At 40.6% G+C, this 20483-nt stretch overlaps 1 protein-coding gene and 1 long non-coding RNA gene across 6 annotated transcripts in view; one reads left to right on the forward strand and one right to left on the reverse strand.

The window, feature by feature from the left end:
• ZMAT4 (zinc finger matrin-type 4) overlaps positions 1–20483 on the forward strand; it is a 367024-nt gene that overhangs the window by 163076 nt on the left and 183465 nt on the right. The gene's annotated exons all lie outside the window — the stretch shown is intronic.
• On the reverse strand, positions 1044–8907 carry LOC116558289. Of its 4 annotated transcripts, XR_004271941.1 has the most exons (5): positions 8635–8907; positions 6262–7601; positions 5135–5471; positions 3554–3621; positions 1044–2776 (listed from the first exon to the last, which is right to left on the reverse strand). It is a non-coding gene; the product is annotated as an uncharacterized LOC116558289 (long non-coding RNA). The 4 variants fall into 4 exon arrangements; XR_004271940.1 differs by having other exon boundaries at positions 3554–5471; XR_004271939.1 differs by lacking the exon at positions 1044–2776 and having other exon boundaries at positions 3219–3621.

Genomic DNA, 20483 nt, shown 5'->3' on the forward strand with positions numbered 1-20483 from the left:
TTTTGCCCTGCCTCCTAACATGACATTCTCTGGATACAGGATCTCTAACTTTAAATTTCAGAAGGGTTTTCTACATCTAGGTAATTTACATATACTTAGAGAGATTAGTTCTTTTGGCACCTTGTGGAATTGACAACAGGGTACACTGTGAACGATTACATCCACCCTCCACTAGGAGCGATATTTGGTTTCCTTACAGCCTTATGTGCAACTAAACACAAGAATAGACATGGGTTTCTGTAGCAGTCTCTAGGCCCTCTTTACTAAAGAACTGATGAGTAACCTTTACAAGTTAACACCAGGGGAATGATTTCTGAGCTGATCTTGTCTCTGAGGTTTGTGTTGTTCTTACCCCAAAGTCTGGATCGCTCTGGAATGCCCATGACTTGCTCCAGACCCTTATCAATAACTCGACTTTGGTTTGGTCCTCTGTAAAATATTTCTCTGAAGACTGTTCTCTTAGCCTTGGTGGTGACATCACAGCACTATAGTTCTATCCCTCTAACCTTTTTGTTCAGCTTTATCTTCTGTAACACCAGGGTTGATGGGGGACCATCGAAAAACTATTTTGAGAAGAAGAGCCTCCTGTTCTTCCCAATAGAGCCAAAACATAACATACATTCTCTGTTTGGAAAGCTCTGTGACACTTCTTGAGTAGTACAATTAAGCTTCCTCCAGGCAACAGCAACAGGGGACATTACTGTTTGAGTTAATTGTGTGTATAACTACACAGGATTGGGCCACGATCACTTCTCTGCAAACTGTGATGGCATATTTTTATCTGATATTGCTTCTCTGTATCTTCTTTCCATTTGGAAGATCCTTAGCATCTGTGAAGGATTCTGTTGTTCAATCAACACTAATCCTCGTTTTTCTCTTTGTAGAAAGCTTAGTGGTTCCTGATTGCCTAACAAATTTATCACACATTTCTTATCCTAGCATTTATGGCTCTTATTAATACAGTTCCAACTTACCTTTATGATTCTCTTTCCAACTCACACTCTCTTATTCAAAATCCATACTTAGACAAGTAGATCCTTTTGCCATGTCCAGTGCATGTGTAGCTTCCTATCCTCATTCCTCTAAGCATTGTTCATCTTTCCTACTTGTAGTCACTAATGCTACCTTTGAGTGTCAGCTAGGAACTATCTTCCCTGTGGAACTCTCCTGGAATTTCTTGCTGGAAATATTGTCTCCATGATTTTGGTGTTCATAGTATCTTGTTTTTACCTATCACCTCTGGATGTAGCTAATTATTAATATCTACCTCCAAGGTGTCAGCTCCTTCAGAGAAAGGGTGTGTCTTACTCAGAGTACTCCTGGAATACTATGGGGATTCGTGGCAAGGGTCAGGAAACATTTGTTGAATGAATGAATGAGAGTTGTTGCATAGATAGGAAACTCATTATTTTTGCTAATTTAGACCTGTTCCAAGACTGCCTTTCACAACTAATATTTCTTAAACTGGAGCCCACCTATAATAGTTATCTGGAATCCCTGCATATGTGATTCTTAATGCAATCTGAAAGCAGTGCCTAAGGCTCCACCAAGAACAGCGATTCTCGTTGGCCTGTCCCTGAAATTTTCTTGACACAACTTGTAATAGGCTATGACTGCTCAGCAAACCCAAAAGCTTCTGCATTTCAGCAACTTGTTAACAGGCCCCTGAACAACTCTAGTTAATTCTGTAGAATATACGGGATTCACTTTGAAGTACATAATATTATTAACACAAGTCCTGTGAATTAACACTGTGACTAGGCAAGCATTGCAAATTAGATGCAGTTATGCTCGCTCTGACTTTTTAAAATGTAAAACATAATAGAGTTTCAAGGCATTTTAAGCTTGGAAATGAAATATACCAGAGTTTTGATTTTTGCAAAGACAATGACAAACTTAAAGACCAAGAATGGGTCTGTTATACTCACTGAACCCCCTGAGATAATTGTCGGCCTGCAAACATGAATTCAGGGCTTTTAAAAAAGGATGGCAACTCCCTTTATCTGTGCTCAGATTTTTAAGTTAAAAGTATAGAGGACAGCCAAATCTTGCTTTGAGCCAGATTTGCTTGCTTTTCTTTGAAGGGGGTTGTTTTCCTAGGGTTTCTTTAGAGCCTTCTGAGATCCCCACCAGGCTCATATCAGTCCCACTCAGACACACATTTAGGTCTGAATCCTTCCGGGGAACACAGGTTGGGAACACTCTTAAGAACCCACATACACAGAATATAGAATGAGTATACATTAGGTATGTTAGAGGAATGAAATATTGTGAATATGTTAGATTAGGCAAATAAAAAAGGTTCATGATATGACAGCACATACATGCACATTTATAAATAAAATCTCTATTTTTATATGATGGAATCCCAACAGATATGCTCATATTTCCAAATGAGGCATAGATTTATATCAATTCATCTTCAATCATAGTTTTCCTGTTGTATTTTTATCATGTGCTTATATATGTGAAATCATTAGTAAAAGTAAAGCAAAGAATGCTGGTCTCTTTCATCTTTCAGCATTATTCAAGCAGGAAAGACAACTGTTTTTACAATGTGCTTTTAGGGTGCCAACCCTTTTAAAGGGACTGGGAAAAATTTTATTCTAAAAATATTCATGAATTCATGACTGTGAGCTTCCATTCATGGATAATTGTGATAAATGTTTCATTTACATTTCTATTATTATGGATTATCTGTTTTCTCTTTAGTTTAGATTAAAACATAATGTACTCACATGTGAAATTCAAGTGAAGCCTTCTGTGAATCACAGGTCTGCAGGCTTTAAGCGTAATTATGGTTACTCAAACATATTGTTTATGCCTGATCAACCATGTTTTAATCAATGCCAAATAATTTGTTTTTTAAAATAGTGAGTCTTCAAGAAAGAAATATACAGCTGGGCCCAGTGGCTCACACCTGTAATCCAAGCACTTTGGGAGGCCGAGGTGGGAAGACCACAAGGTCAAGAGATCGAGACCATCCTGGCCAACATGGTGAAACGCCTTCTCTACTAAAAACACAAAAATTAGCTAGATGTGTTGGTGTGTGCCTGTAGTCCCAGCTACTTGGGAGGCTGAGACAGGAAAATCACTTGAACCCGGGAAGTGAAGTTTGTAGTGAGTGAACCACTGCACTCCAGCCTGGTGATAGAGCGAGACTCCTTCTCAAAAAAAAGAAAGAAATATACAAAGAAAGCACTAATATGCATTAACTAAAAATTATTTGTTGCTTTGGATATTGGTTGATTATTTAGTATCTACTTAGAACATGTGGATAGCTACTTGAAATATGATTTTGCTTTGCTATTTGACATGGTTAATAGTAAAATGCGTAAATGAATGATAATGCTTTAGACTGTATTTCAAAACCTACTATGTATGTGCATGAATACCCTCACAGCTTTCACTTAGCTCTTCTAGCCTAAAGGTTAGAACAATACACAGACCTCCCGTTTGGATACTAGATATGACAGAGAAAATTAACTGTCCTCCAAAAGATTTGTACCCTGCCTCCCAGAGTATAGAGAATTGTTGCTGACAAGTGTCTTACCTGCAAAAGACATCATTTCCCAGCCTTACAATTAGATGGGTCATGATACTAGTTCTCACCAGTGGAATCTGAACAGAAGTGAAACACATCACTTTTAGGTCAAATTGTTTAAAAAGAAAATGTAAAACCGTTGAACAAAGAAACAAATTTGTGACGTGGTATTCATGCATCAGAATACCCTTCCTCAATAGGGAGGAAAAAACTACTGATTCAGGTAAAAACATGGATAAGTTTCAAAACATTGTGTGCTAGTAGCCAGACACAAAAGAGCGCATATTGTATAATTCCATTCATATGAGGTTCAATAATAGACAAAACTAGTCTACAGTGAGAAAAATCAGGAAGTGGTTGCCTGCGGGGAATGGTGGGTTGGCTACACATGAGTACTAGGGAACGTTCTAGATGAAAACAATGGTTGATGTCTTCTTCTGAATGGTTATTACACAGGTGTAACAATTGTCAAAACTCATTGAACTCAACACTTAAGATCCAAGCATTTGTGTATGCATGTGTGAATTACATTTTAATAAAACCAGATGTACCTTCTCGATTTTCTCTTTCCGCATTCTCTGATTCAGCGGTTCTCAACCAGAGGCAATTTTGTCTCCCAGGAGACATTGGCAGCAGTAGTAGGAAGCATTTTTGATTGTTGTGCTTCTGCTGTCTAGTTAGTGGTAGTCAGTGATGCTTCTCAACATCCTACAATAACACCCAACGGCCCTCCACAACAAAGCATCATGCACTCTGAAATGCCAGTGGTGCTCAGGCTGGGAAACTACTGTAGCTGAATGCAGAGGGCATTGAGTCCCGGGAGACAGGTGGACCCGCAAGATACAAACATTTTGGCCACCAGTACAGGATGTTACATGATCAAGAAATAAATTTTTACTGTGATAAGGCACTGAAGTATTAGAGTTTGTTTGTTTCAGTGGTTAGCATCACTTTAATATACCAGCCTTTAAAACCTTGATGCTAAGAATAATATTTATTGCAGTGTCCTCCTTATGAGAAAATGTGAGTGAAATTTATCTTAAGTTTTAATATCGAGCAAAGCTATGCCTCCTCTAAACCATTATTGTAATTTTATCTTAAAGACATTGTCAGTTTTAAAGTGTTTTCCTTCTTGTTTCAAATCACAGAGAGTAATTCTTAGGCAGCTCTTAATTCTCCAGGAATGTATGATTTGTGTTTCTGCATGCTCTTCTTGTCTTTAATATTTTTCTATCTTTATTTTTCCCTAGCACCAATCCCATAACTACCTCTTTTGGTATTTCGTTATTTTTTTAAAGCCTAGCTCATATCTTTTGCATAAAAATTCAGCTTATAAAAAATAAATAAAATATTATTCAAATACTTAGCATTTCCTTATTTTAGGTTTTGAATTAATAATGGTTTTCGTATCTCAGACCTTGAAGGAATTTTTATCTTGTCTTAACCTCTTAAGATCGAGAGAGATAAAATGTTGATAGTGACAGTTCATAAAATTGTTTTAGCTCTAAAATAGAAGGTGTTCTCTACTGTATGTAAAAGTTGTATACTTTATACATGGAGTATAACTTCTTCATCACTAATTGGACACACCTTTTGAATTCTTTTTCTAATAAGGAAATGGGATTCATGCCACCCTATAGTAGACATTCTTGGCTGCTTATTCAACATCCATCCTCTTCTTCTTTTTCCTTCTGGCAAAGCTCCAATTTTCTTCAAGTATCCACCCATTTCAGCTAATCTATAAGCTTCCGGGGAGAAAGACATCCACCTAGCATAATGGGTGGTATTATGTCTGGAGTAAGCTGTGGACTTTGCCTCCCTGTCAGTCATTGTTTTAATCCATGGGTCGGTGGTGCTGTTCTGGCTACTGAATTGCAGAAGTCAACTGAGGTGGGGAGTGGGAGTTCCAGGAATGATTTTCGTCAACCTTAAAAATAGACAAGAGGAAAGATCATTGTTCTGTTGCTTGTGGACACTGTTGTATCTGCCTGAGATGACGAGAACTTTGGCAGCCATCACAGGGCTATATGGAGAGTTAGCTGGAAGCACAAACCAGCTGGCCAGAGAGATAAAAAAGAGGCTGAGTATTTGTTAGACTTCCAAACCACTAACCAAAAAAAACCCCTGAGCTAAATTTCCTCTCCATTTGTTGTATGAGAGAATCATTTTGTCAAGCCAGTTGACTTAGGGTTTTCTTGTACTTGTACTTGAAAGTATCCTTTCCAAAATATCTTCTTGTACCTCTCCACTGACTTAGGGTGATTTTAACTTTTACAGTGTTCTTGTGTGTGGTCAGTATGAAATCCAGGCTTATGAACTAGAGAATGCGAGACCTTTACTTTAGTCAAACTATGTTCTAAGAAGCGGAACGTATTAGCCCAAGCACCCAAGGGAGGAGTTGGCAAAGTTCTTCTATGAAGAGCCAGAAAGTAAGTATTTTAGCTGCTGGCCATACTGTTTCTGTTGCCACTCCTCAGCTGTGCTGTTATAGTACGAAGGCAGCCACTGATGAAACATACATGAATGAAGCATGGCTGTGTACCAATAAAAGTGTATTACAAAAGCAGTCAGTGGGCCAGGTTTGGGTTGTGGATTTGCAGACTATGGTTTGGGTTGTGTGCTTTGCTGACTTCTGACCTAAATTGCATTCAAGCCAACTAGATAATCAAGGTTGATGGTTGATGGGGACATGGAACAGGTAACTGTGGATCACTTACCTTGATCAATTTTCTCTCCTTTTTCTTGTATTGTCTTCCTTCCTGTAGGAAGGAAGACAATACAAGAAAATAACCATTTTGCAGTAAAGTGGTAGAAAGGGCAAAAGTCAGGAGAGAGAAAATTGAGAACAAGAAATTTACATCATAGACATTCTACTTAATCAGTTAGTGAATAGCCAGTGGTTGGCTACACTCCTCTGAAACCATTTGTCTAGAAAAGCCCATAATCTTAATGTATTTGAATGAGAAAAATACATTGGAACCAGGTTTACTCCGATCCGTCTCTTTTTATACAAAATATCTTTGACCAAATAAAAGGCAACATGAGCTGCCTTCAGAGTTTGCATAAAGGCAGATGCATCTGGGCAGTCTGTACAAGGATGCTGATCTAATTAGGAAAATGGGAAATCCGTTATTTCTGAAAGTACCAGCCTGTCATATTTAGCCAGCATACTCTGAGATCTAATGAACCTCTGTCAAAAACAACAAGGGGTAATGGAAATCAGGTAAGACTGATGTAGAAAAATGCCAGTGATGAGTATCCGTTGAGAAACAACTAAGAGAGGAAAAGCAGAATGGAAATTGGGGTGTCCTGGCTTAGCTGGTCCGATGATAAAAAGTATGCAAATGTGCACAGCACATCTTTAGAATACCATTATTACAAAGCCCATCTCATACTTCTCATTGCTCTGTTTCTTTAAATGCAATGCTTTCCCTGAAAGTAGGCTGACATGAAATCATGATGTTAAAGCAGATCTTTAGTGTACATGAGCCCCAGAGTGAAAGGATCCCGGTGGATCACTCGATTCCTCTGTGACAGCTGGTGAGGGTCTGTGAAGCATGTGCCTCTTAGACTAAACATTTTGTTTTCAAGCAACTGCTCTTTGAAGTCCATTTAGAATAGAAGTATACATGTTTCACATGAATACATGGTACCTTGAGACATTTCTATCCAGCACTTTAGTGGACTCTGATTAATACTAACACATACAAAAATGGAAGTAGAACAGAAGAAACCACCCCTTAGGAAGGCTCCTCAGGAAAGATGTTATATTAGCTTTGGGTCTAATTAGGTCCTTTCTGTCTTTGGGGGAATGGAGGAGACCTGAATCCCTCTAATTCTTCCACACAGTTGCTCCCCACAGCCTGATTGCCACTTCGCAATTAATTGAAAAACCTATGCTTTTAAGTTGATGCCAGATGACTTAGCAGGAATAAGCACACTTACAGGTGTCTCAGGAAGCACAACTCTAACGCCTAGTACTCCTTGATGACTTCCCTCCTGATGGCACTTCCTGCAGTTTGCAACTAACTAGGCAGTTCCATGGCAAAATGGGTTACTTGCAAGTGATGTGGTGATAGAAAAGGAGTGATAATTTTAGCACTATTCGTGGAAAATATAGACAGGTTAAACAAGAAGTATAATGCTGAGTTCTAATCCTTCAGTTAGTAAAAATATTCTGTAGTTGAGTGTGGGGAGCTAAAGGTATCATCCCAGCTTGGTCTGGAACCTTCTTTTGATCTGGATCCTCCTCCCTGCCCACTTTATCTCCTGCTCTGCATTTCTGTCCCTTTTCCAGATTGTGCCATCTCTTTTCTCATTTCCACATCTTATATATGCTTGGTGAAGTCCTGTCCATCCTTCGAGACTCAGTTCAAATCCTTTTTCCTCTGTGACAGCCCCAGCGCTTTTAGGGAAAGTTATTTTCTCTTCCGTGCTTCTCCTTGTCTACTGTAGATCCTCTCACAGTGGACAGAGGTTGACTGACCCAGTGATGTGTCATTCTCCTTCTTTCACTGCAAGTTTCTGAAGATCAGAATTACTCATCACTGTCTCCTCAATGCCTGGTATGTAGTAAGTGATGAATACATATCAGTGAATATGAGTCAGACCACTGAAAAGCTAGATGTCATCTTCAGACATTGTCCAATGATGTACTTATTTATAAAACAGGTTGGAACAAAATCAAACTTTCCTTGCAAGGCTGTCAAGCCACATTACTGAACTGAAACCCAATAAGCTCCAAATCTTACTAACAGCTTAGACAATGATTTCACATCTGGATTTCCTATGTGACTTAGGTCCACCATAGAGACCACATCTGGCTTTTTCAGTGGTGTTGCCATCACTTTCTCCCCATTCTATTTGGATTTTATTACCAAGTAAAGTCCCAGAGTGAGGTCCGTCTACGCCTTTTCTTGTGGTCTTATCCCAGGGCCACATTGCTGGACAGAGAACTGAAAACAATGAGGACATCGGGGAATGGCTTTTGTGCAGAGAAATCTAAGTGCAGAGGGAAGAACAAGCCCAAAGGACAGGGAAAAACCACCACCACAACAAAAACCTAGCATAAACTAAGCAGAGTTGCTTACCTGGATCTTTGAGGAAGAGCCTTAGCTGGGAGCAAGTGAAGGGATGTATCAGGAAGACTCGGGAAGACACATAGTTTTGCACATAGGGACTCAGGAGGGTGGAACCAGGGTGTAATTTCACATGTGACATTTTCAGGAAGTGACAGCTTTCTGCTGGCTCTCACTGCCCACACAGAGGCACGGGGCACAGTCCCCCTCTCCACCAGCAGCATCTTTCTCTACCTATCCCCTGACCCGCCTCATTAGTCACCAACATACACATGTATTGTGTTCCAATGGCTGATTGTAAATATGTTACCTAGAGTATGAAACACTTTTCCCCCACCCCCACAGGAATAATATAAAATCTGATTAGATTCCTAACTGATCTACCAATCCTCATTAATTTAGAGAATTAAAATAAACTTTTAGCTTTCTTTTGATTTAATTAATACCCAATCTTTTTTTTTTTTTCTTTTGAGATGCAGTCTTGCTCTGTTGCTCAGGCTGGAGTGCAATGGCATGACTTTGGCTCCCTGCAACCTCTACCTCCCGGGTTTAAGTGATTCTCCTGCCTCAGCCTTCTCAGTAGCTAGGATTACAGGTGTCCACCACCACACCCAGCTAATTTTTGTATTTTTAGTATAGATGAGGTTTCACCATGTTGGCCAGGGTGGTGGTAAACTCCTGACCTCGGGTGATCTGCCCACTTTGGCCTCCCAAAGTGCTGGGATTACAGGTGTGAATCACCATGCCCTGCCCTACCCAATATTTACGGCATGATTTCTATGAGAAGGTATATTTGGGACTCTAAATGTGAAATGCTTATTCTCCTATCCTTCTCTGCCCTGCCCGAGGAGACTTCTAGGTCCTCAGGATTCACAGGCAATGCTCTGGGGATTACAGTCCTGAGAATTGGTTAGTTTCTCACTTTTAAAACAAGTGCCATCTCTGTTACTGCATTGAGAAGACATTTTCACATCCCTGACTTCTTGCTGAGTGAAGATGCAATTCCGGTTATAATTGGATGGGAAGAAATGGCATTGTCCCAGTGGATAGGGGCCTCACATGCTTTGGAAACCTTTTCTTGTACATGGGCCATTCTTGTGTTGAGAATTTGTATGTTGGTGATGATTCGGACTGACTTCTGAGTGTGTGTGTTGATGCTCACACGTGGAGATGTATGCGTGCCCTTGTCCCCAGTGTCTGATTCCATCTCTGTCTCCTTCTGCCGGTAGAGTCACACCATTCCACGGGTGCTTTGTGCAGCCTACTACACTCCCAGCAGGTTCCTCCTCCTGCCTGGAGCAGGGTGGGTGTTTGTTGGTGATATATGTACACTTTTTCCTTTGAGGACTTCATTAGATAGTTTTATTTTTATGCATCAAAGAAAAAAGAGAATGAATATTAGACTTTTTGAGAGTAATGTGTATGTGACTTTATCACATTTGATGGCAATTTGCTTAAGGACATACTTAGGGCTCTTTATAAAGAAATGCAGAGAGTCTACAAAAGATCATTGCAAGCATAATAAATCTGGGGAAGTGGCTTCAAGATGTGTGTGATACAATTATATACTGTACTTATCTGACTGTAAATAAGAATTCCTCCCTACTAAGATGCTTCTAGCTAATAGTTCTAAATTACAGCCGCATGGCCTGGCTTTAAGATAAAATCTCCAAGGTGTGGGAAACCTCCACCTTCAGTGTCACCTTAAGGCTTAAAACCCTTAAGCTTTCTCATGGCATTTTGACTACTCTGCCTCTGAGCCTCTCCTTCCTCCTCTCCCCTCCCTCCCACCCTATTCAGATCATGCTAAAAGGAAACAGACATTTCTAAAAGAGTCTACTGGGCTGGGTGTGGTGGCTCATTCCTGTAATTCCAGCACTTTGGGGGGCTGAGGCAGGTGGATTACTGGAGGTCAGGAGTTTAAGACCAGCCTGGTTAACATGGTGAGACCCCATCTTTACAAAAATGCAAAACTTAGCCTGGCATGGTGGTGGGCTAAGGTGTAATCTCAGCTACTTGGGAAGCTGAGGCAGGAGAATTGCTTGAATCTGAAGGAAGAGGTTGCAGCGAGCTAAGATCATGCCACTGCACTCCAGCCTGGGTGACAGAGCAAGATTCCATCTCAAAAAAAAAAAAAAAAAACACCAAAAAGAGTCTACCCAGTGATGCTAAAATTTTATCTGGCCTGTGATCTAGCTAGGCATTGATGCCACACTTCCTGCCTGTCTTGCCCTGTAACTCAAATGGACAATTACACTAAGGAGGAGGGGATAATGCAAATCCTTCTGGCCGCAGACTAATAACCGAATTCATCCATAAACGCTATAAAGAGTTCTAGAAAACCAAGTGTAGATTTTATTAAGAAAAGTTGGGAACACTTACTCTGAATGGTCTGCTAATTCCCTTTACATTTATACGCAATAATAGTGCTGATTGATAAGATCAACAGTGGCAACAATCACCTGAATGGAATTGATTTTATTTAGATCATGACTCATGCCCATGTTGATGTTTTTCAAACAAATTTCTGAGACTAAATAACATGCCCCCAAAGTTGGTAAGAACATTCAGCTGCAGACATTTGTGATTACTTTGGAATTAGGGAGAGCAAGTCCATTGTTGACCTAGGTTCATGGGAGGCAGAGAATTATGTAGATGGTCGCTGGGTCCTATTGCAGAGGGCACGGTGGAATTCTCTCCAGTTCCTAACATCCAGACAGAACTCACCTTGGGGAAGCATGGGCTGCTGAGGAGTGTGGGGTCTGTGCCCTTTGCCTCCGGGGAGAGCAAGCACATAAAAAGGCCGTGAGTGGGCCGGGTGCAGTGGCTCATGCCTGTAATCCCAGAACTTTGGGAGGCTGAGGCAGGCAGATCACTTGAGGTCAGGAGTTCAAAACCAGACTGTCCAATATAGTGAAACCCCATCTCTACTAAAAAAATACAAAAATTAGCAGGGTGTAGTGGTGGGCACCTGTAGTCCCTGCTACTCTGGAGGCTGAGGCATGAGAATCACTGGAACCCAGGAGGTGGAAATTGCAGAGAGTTGAGATTGCACCACTGCACCCCAGCCTGTGTGACAGAGCGAGACTCCATCTCAAAAAAAAAAAAGTGGCCTTGAGTGCTTTCTTCATGAACTTGCTGCCTGTCAGTCACCCTTGTTCAGTTGAGTACTTCTCCCTACTTTCTCTAATTTGCTTTCATTAAAGTCTTTTAGTTTTATTTTTAGAGACAGGGTCTTGCTCTGTCACCCAGGCTGCAGTGCAGTAGCACCGTAATAGCTCACTGTAGCCTCAATCTCCCGGGCTTACGCGGTCCTCCCACCTCAGCCTCCCACAATGTGGGATTACAGGCATGAGCCACCACACCCGGCCTCCAAGTCTTAACAACTCCTGTGACAACTTGTTAATTATCAAAATAGAGAGAGAAGAAAACATCAGCTTGGGGTAATGCATGTAAAGGGAGCCCTCAGGCTGATTTCTATGCTCCACCTATTTCTCATCTGAGTGAGCAGTATTTCGAAGTTGCCTCCAAGAATTGGACTTGATCATTTTGGTTTCTCCCATTTATAAGGATTCCTGGGATTCCAGGCCAGTGCCACAGGGGAACCTTGGGAAGTGTATGTATGTCAGAGAGTTAGAGGAAGAATGTCATCACAAATTGGAACTTGAATCCACAAGAGTATGAGAGAAAATTGCTTCCACTTTGGAAGTCATTATCTTGTGCCCACAGAAACCGTATGTGTAGAGCAGGCATGAGAGCTATGGTTTAGATGTGCTGCTTTGCACGTTTTACTTTGTGCTACCAATTTTTGCTTACTTGTCTCTGTGTGTGTCTCTCTGTGTCACTATCATGGAGACAAACTGAATGAGGAGAGGAGGAAGGAGACTGGGTGAGCAGGTAATTGTGCGGTAGCTGTTCTCCAGAGAATCCTACCCAAGGGTCAAGGGTGATTTCTGTTTTTCCTCCACCTTTGCCAGACTGTATTTCTACTGTGGCCTTTGAATAAATTGGAAATTTAAAAAGTATATATAATAACTGCAGTTTCCTAAATCATCTGGGACTCCAGTCATCCTTCAAGTGTTATTATAAGAAGTTTCCCCCGAAACAAACTGGCTTACTTTTATCTTCAAGAATGGGATTAGTAGGGCTTGGTTAGATTGTCCAGTTTATTTAAGCCCAAAGTAGATTTCTTCCTCTAACCCAGGCCTACCTAAGAGGATGCTGAGGTCTGGAAAGAGCCTGCCTAACCTCCACAGCAGCTGGTGACACTGCTGATGCAGAGTTGTCCCTGCCCTGTGGATTGCTTTATGTTTAGGGCAGAATTGCTGCCAGTTATGAAGTGGAGGATGCTGTGTTAGTTAATGAACAGCTATTTATAAGTAGCTATGTATATGAGGTTCTAATCCAGAAGTTGGCAGGAAGGAATAAAAGAGGACTGAAAAACAAAATGCTAAATGCAACGTGGTATCCTGGGTTGGATTCTGGAACATAAACGGAGCATTAGTTGAAAAACCAGTGAAATCTGCAGAAAGTCTGGAGTTTTGGTAATAGTAATACACCAATGTTAATTTCTCAGTTTTGATGACTGTATCACAGTTAAGTAAGATGTAACAGGTGGGGAAATGAAGAATGGTATATGGGCGTTTACTGTACTATCTTTCTGTAAATTTAAAATTATTCATAATTAAAAATTTATTAAAAATATGATAAAAAGAAACATACCACCCAGAGTCATAATAACTTTAGTAAAGCAGGTCCCTATTGACAGATTATTTGAAGTTTGAACTTTTTGTATTTTTTTCAAGAAATATATATTTTTACTGAATGTTTTATTTTATTTTTATTTATTTATTATTTTAAATTTTTTTTTTAAGAGACAGAGTCTTACTCTATCACCCAGGCTGGAGTGCAATGGTACAATTATATCTTACCGCAGCCTTGAAGTCTGGGTGCAAATGACCCTCTCACCTCAGCCTACCCAGTAGCTGGGACTACAGGCATGCATTACTACACCTGGCTAATTTTTTATTTTTATTTTGTAGAGATAGTGGGGGGGTCTCACTGTGTTGCCAAGGCTGGCCTCAAACTCCTGACCTCAAGCAATCCTCCTGCCTGGACCTCTCAAAGTGCTGGGATTACAGGCGTGAGCTGCTGTACCCTGCCTTAATGCTTTCTTTTGAATATTTTGTATTAGAAGATATTTATTGGTGGAACTAACACAGAAAAGCTAATAAATATGTGATTTGTTTTGACATTTTTCTACTATCTATATCAGAGACCAACCACTTATTAAATAGTGAGTGGGAAAATCAGAATACCTTCCATCTGGGCCCTTCAAATTGGGACTTGAGAACCTTCAGTGTGTGCAAGGTTTAATAAGCAAAAGGACGATTTCACCCTACTGGGAAAAGATGGTATTACTGAGCAATCAAAGATAAAATTACAGGATTATAGAAGAGATACAACACGTTCCAGCTCTTTACCTTGTTGAAAACAAGTGCTCAGAGCTTTTTAAAGAAAGACAGAGTTTCATATCCAGAGAGATTAACTTCCCAGTGGCACAATTTCACAATGATAGGTATGCTAGCAGTCCAGGGAACAGGTGGAGAAAAGGCAGGTGCACGAGATCCCCATGGGCTTCCTGGAGACATTGCCAGTGACAAAGCTTCAGCTCAGTCTGACCAGCTAGCAAAGTAAAAGGGCCTAGATAGGCATTGATATCTCAAGGAGACTTGCTTTTAGAATCCTCCATGGAGCACAAAGTAGTAATGAAGATCTCCTGCTAGAGGATGAGACATTTGGATCCTAATCAAACTGACCCTCCCCTCTCATTCATTCATTCATTTATTTTTGAGACACTCTCATTCTGATGTGCAGGCTGGAGTGCAGTGGCGCGATCTCGGCTCACCACAGCCTCCGCCTCCTGAGTTCAAGTGATTCTCCTGCCTCAGCCTCCTGAGTAGCTGGGATTACAGGCACGCACCACCATGCCTGGCTAATTTTTGTATTTTTTAGTAGAGATGGGGTTTCGTCATGTTGGCTAGGCTGATCTTGAACTCCTGACCTCAGGCAATCTGCCCTCCTCGGCCTCCCAAAGTGCTGTGATTACAGCGTGAGCCACCACACCCAGCCCAAACTGACTCTCTCTTAAGTAAAGGGAGGAAGAGTCCAAGGAGACACCTCTTGCAGTGGATTTGTGGCATTTTTTAGTATGGGGCAGACTTTCTTGGAGGGCTTGATCCCCTTCCTGTATTTCTGATGCAGCAGGTCTGGTGGGGGGCCCTGGGAATTTGCATTTCCAAAAGCTCTCAGGTGATGCTGTCGCTGCAGATTCGGGTACCACATTCTGAGAATCCAGACTTTCTTTTCTGAGTATCGTGAATCCAGTTGAGATTTGAAATCTGTTTGCTTTTAAAGCCCTCCATTAATGTTATATCTTAAGGTCCAACCCTTTTCTTTTCCCCCATGCTGTAGTGATAAAGATAACGGTGGAAATTGGAGGACAAGTGTCTATCTCTGGCTGGCTTCTCTACAGAACTGAGGACTGGAAGTAGCACTTGGGGTGATAAAGACATAAAACCACGGCCCTTGTAGAGGGGCCGAAAACACTCATCTTGATGCCTTAGCAGTTTTTCTCTGTGACTTGGAGGGCCCAGCTATCGTCAGAGTTGCAGCTCGTTTGGACGTCCACATGGCATTGTAAATGGCCCCACAGGGGAACGTGCTGACCGAAGGGACTCAGATTAGTGAGGTGGGTCACGCTGGTGGCAGTGCCAGCTAGGGACATCCCTGTAGCTCTGCTCCATGCATGCTGGGCTTCCTCCCAAAGAGCGAAAGGGGATCTCATCTCATAAAGCACACTCTCTTTCTCCCTTTTTATTCATTAACCTTATAAAATTGTGGGGTGAGAGGTTTACTTACTTTTCTAAAGAATTATTTTTGTTTAGACAATTCATAAAGAACAAATAAAAAATAATTGTGCATAATCAAATGTATATATATATATCACTTTTTTAATATTTAGAGGCACGCTTTTCAGGTTTTGTTTTTACCCTTGCTCTTTCACACGTGCGAATCTTCCTCTTTCTGGGTGTTATATAGATCATGCTGTATGGCTTTGTCTCTCAGTCTGGGTACAAGCTCTGTCTTTATTAGCAGCTACAAGGCCCCGTTCCATAGTCATCATTTCCCGTCACTGTCTGACCTCATCGCCTCTGATTCCCTCTGCTCCCGTTTGGCTGGTTTCCTTTGCTGATCTGTGCACACACTGCTCATCTCATACTCAAGGCCTCTCTACTCACTGTTCCTCCTACGTAGAATGCTTTTCCTCAGTTCTTCACTTTGTTCTGGCCTTTATTCAAAAGTCCCTTCCATGGCGAGGCCTGCTTGGACCCCCTTTAACATTTCACAAACTTCTTCCTGCAAACTTCTTTCCTTTCTTCCTCCTTAGCAAGCATGACTAGCAATATGTGTTTTACATTTTACTTACTTGTCTTAAATACGGTCAGCTTCTCCAGCTAGAATATAAACTCCATGATGGGGGCATCACTGGATTGCTTTCTGCATTCTACAGGACAGTGCCTGATGCAGGGTTGACACCCCATAAATAGCTGTTTTAAGATGTCGAATGAATGAGCTTAACAATTCATCATAAATTATATTCCATATTCCATCGTGTATTTTTCTGTATCAAGATTTTTAATAGCTTTGTTTCAATTTAATAGCTTTTTTCCATTATATCAATATATGACTATACCACAGTTAATTAAACATGAATTTAATAATGAATTTACCACAGTTTGTTCAAATATTATCCTCTATTAACCTCAGTATTGTAAGTTTCTGCTTATTTTGCTGTTCTAATCAGCACCGTAGCAATCTACCTTGCCTATATTTGCTTGAATCCTGAGAATTTTCCTAGAATAAATTTCTAAAAATTAACTTTCTGTGTCAAGAAGAATATATCTTTAAGGTGCTTGATCCACATTTCAAATCACTCTCCAAAAGGCTATTTCTCTAAGCAGGGATTTCTAATGCTGGTTTCTTTGCGCCTTTGACAATACTAGACATTGTTTTTCAAAAACTTTCCAATTTTTATGAAAAGATGGTAACTCATTCAGTAATTTTATGTTCATTACTTTACTAGTTAAGACTGATCTTTTTATATTTTTAAAAATTGGATATATTTCTTCTCTTTTTTTTTTTTTTTTTTTTGAAATGGAGTTTCACTCTTATTGCCTAGGCTGGAGTGCAACGGCAGGAACTCAGCTCACTGCAACCCCTGCCTCTTGGGTTCAAGCCATTATCCTGCTTCGGCCTCCTGAGTAGCTGGGATTACAGGCGCCTGCCATCATGCCCAGCTAATTTTTGTATTTTTAGTAGAGGCAGGGTTTCACCATGTTGGTAGGGCTGGTCTTGAACTCCTGACCTCAAAGGATCCACCTGCCTGCGCCTCCCAAAGTGCTGGGATTACAGGCATGAGCCACTGCACCTGGCCTGGATACACATATTTGTTTTTATCTATTTTCAGTTTTTGTCCTTTGTTTAATCGGTGGGGGGTTAACCAGCTTTCTTTTAATGCTTTGCAAGTGTTCTTTATACAGATAAGCATTAAAAATATGTATAGTTAATATTCCTTGCCATTTGCTTTGAAACACCTTCATGTTGTTTTTTTCCCTACCATTACCTTGATCTTGACTTCGTGTTATTTCTTGATATACAGAACATTTATATTAAATGGGATATGCATATATTTTATGTTTTGAACTGTTTTCAGTGTAATGCTTAAAAAGTTTAACTCATCCTAAGACTGTATGAGTATTTCTATTTATTTCTACTAGTTACCTTATGGTTTTATTCTTTTGCCAAATTGTTATTCAGTCCTCCAATTCCCTTTATTGAACAATGTCCTTTTCCTCTCTGACTTGACATTTCCTTTATTACATGCTAATTTGATGTGTTATTTTGTTCTTTTTGCTCTGACTGTTTTATTAACCTGTGCCTTTCTGTAGCAGAAACCCACTTTAAAAATTATTAGAGTTTTATAATATGGTTTTCATATTTCAGACAACTGCTTCTCATTTCTGACTTTCAAAATTATCTTAATTATTTAGTATCTGTATTTTTCTTGAAGAAGAAATTCAGAATCATTTTTTTCCAACCTCCAGAGTTCAAACTTGTGTCAGTTTTGCAAATATATTTGGGGAGAAATTACGCTCTTGGCGAATTCAATTGGCTAATTCTTTAGCCCCTTTCTTTAGCACCGTTATGAGATGTTATTTGATATGCCGCGCTCTCGGGGCAATTCCCAGTTTCCGGAAGTTATTCAGCTAGCAAAGCTCTGTTTCCCTGGGTGTCACTTTTCTCCTGCTCCTTGGTACCTGGGTTCCCAACATTAGGAGATGGGGCCTTCCACGTCGGCTGGGCGTGGTGGCTCACACTTGTAATCCCAACATACTGGGAGGCTGAGGCGGGCAGATCACCTGAGGTCGAGAGTTTGAGACCAGCCTGACCAACATGGAGAAATCTCATCTCTACTACAAATACAAAATTAGCCAGTCCTGGTGATGCATGCCTATAATCCCAGCTACTCGGGAGGCTGAGGCAGGGGAATCACTTGAATCTGGGAGGTAGAGGTTGCAGTGAGCTGATGGAGCATCGCTGCACTCCAGTCTGGGCAAAAAGAGCGAAACTCTATCTGAAAACAAAGCAAAACAAAAATCAAAAACAAAGCAAAACAGAAAACCCCATTATTTCAGGATACGGCGCTATTGGAGCTTCCCTGCCTCTGCCCCGGTAGCCTTTCCGTTTGTGGGTAAGGTGGGGAGCTGCATTCACCAGCATGCAATATACTAACTGCCTCCCCCACCTAACTGCTAAGTAGGCATGGGTGTCACAGAATGGATGTAGAAAGATGGCAAAGCCATGTGTGTTTTATCATTGACATGATAGCATGTGCTAAAGATAACTTGAATGAAACCCCACTGTACGGAATAACTGGTCAGCTATTTTGTTGGTACAAATCTGGGTCCGGCGGACACAGTGGAGATATCCTCAGGGTCTTATCTTTGTTTCAGGGGTTTCTCTTTTATGAGACAACACCCTGAGTGGGTCAGTTTTTTTTTTTTTTTTTTTTTTTTTTTTTTTTTTGAGAGGGAGTTTTGCTCTTGTTACCCAGGCTGGAGTGCAATGGCACGATCTAGACTCACCACAACCTCCGCCTCCTGGGTTCAGGCAATTCTCCTGCCTCAGCCTCCTGAGTACCTGGGATTACAGGCACGTGCCACCATGCCCAGCTAATTTTTTGTATTTTTAGTAGAGACGGGGTTTCACCATGTTGACCAGGATGGTCTCGATCTCTTGACCTCATGATCCACCCGCCTCGGCCTCCCACAGTGCTGGGATTACAGTCTTGAGCCCCCGCTCCCGGCCGGGTCAGTTTTTAATAAAAACAATAGCCTATTCTTAAATATAGTTTTTGCTGTCTAAGGCGTCATTCTAAGTCCTTTCCACATAGAAGCTCGCTGAGTTCTCACGACTGCCTTATGAGAGAAATGCTATTATTATTTGGTTTTTATGGCTTATCTCAATTGAGCTCCTTGTGCCTTACAGCAGGTAGAAATTCACTTTAGATTCTGGCATCAGGTGGTCTAACAAATTAATTTTCAGTGTGCCCTTCATCTTTTTCTGTCTTTGTTAATATTTAACAGTTAACAGTTAGGGAGACACCTGGACTGCTAAACACATACATTCTAAACTGGAATTCATCTTTTATAAACCTTTTATTAGAAAATAAATCACGTATACAAAATTCAGAAAACAGATGTATCCCTTATGAGTCCTAAGGTAAACACTATTATAACTGCCACCTTGGTTGTGAAATAGACCTTTGCCAATCATTGTAGAAGCTTTTACCTTTGTCTCCTCCCAAGGTTGACCCTCTCTGTTCCACCAGAAGTAAGCATTGTCCTGACTTTCCAAGAACCACTTTCTTGAGTTTTCGTATAATGTTATCACTAATGCACCCTCTAATGTCCATAGTTTATTCTTGCCCAATTTTTAAAATCTTGACATATTTTTTACATCTAGTCTGCAGGTTCCTTCTCTATCTTTTATTGTTTTCTTTACAATTTACCTGTAAAAGAACCTGGGACATTTGACCTAAAGAGTTTTCTAAAGTATAGGTTTTGCTGATCGTGTACTTGTGATCCCCATTAAACACTTTCCTGTTTTTCCCATTCTCTGGAAATTGGCAGATGGATCCAGAGACTTGATTGGCTTTGGGGTTGATCCATTTGGCAAGACTATAAATGGTGCTGGGTTCTTTCATTAGCAGGCACATGATAACTGATTGTCTCTCTTCTGATGATGTTAGCAGCTGTTGACGCCCAATGCCTAGATGCATTAATTCATTGAAGCCTGCAAAACTGTTTTCTCCTATTTTTTTCATTGATTAATTGGCATAATTTTAGAACGAACAATTTTCTTCATTTATTGTTTGATACTCTGTGCTATAATTCTTTTAGGAAAAGCAGAATTGCTTCATTCTTTTCATTTATCAATTGTCTAATGAAAGAACTGGTTCCCTATCATTCTACAAAGGTGAACAAATAGGTTTTTAGGAAATATGATTATGAATTCCTGTATTTGAACCTATTAGAGAAGTGTTGGTCCTTTTAAAGATCCAGTTGTCTTGTTTGCTTCAAGGTTGCCTTTGAGTCCTTGTGTCGAGACTGTGGTCGTCATTCCTAGCTTTCTTGGCTAGCATGGCAAGAGATTCCAGGATCATGTGGTACACTTCCTAGAATTAGTCTTTTTTTTTTTCCCCCCAGAAAGGCTGGATTTCTTTTCATGGGAATAGA

The sequence above is a fragment of the Sapajus apella genome, unplaced genomic scaffold (assembly GCF_009761245.1).
Source record: "Sapajus apella isolate SASKATOON/1434 unplaced genomic scaffold, GSC_monkey_1.0 scaffold21, whole genome shotgun sequence".
Classification (NCBI taxonomy): Eukaryota; Metazoa; Chordata; class Mammalia; order Primates; family Cebidae; genus Sapajus; species Sapajus apella.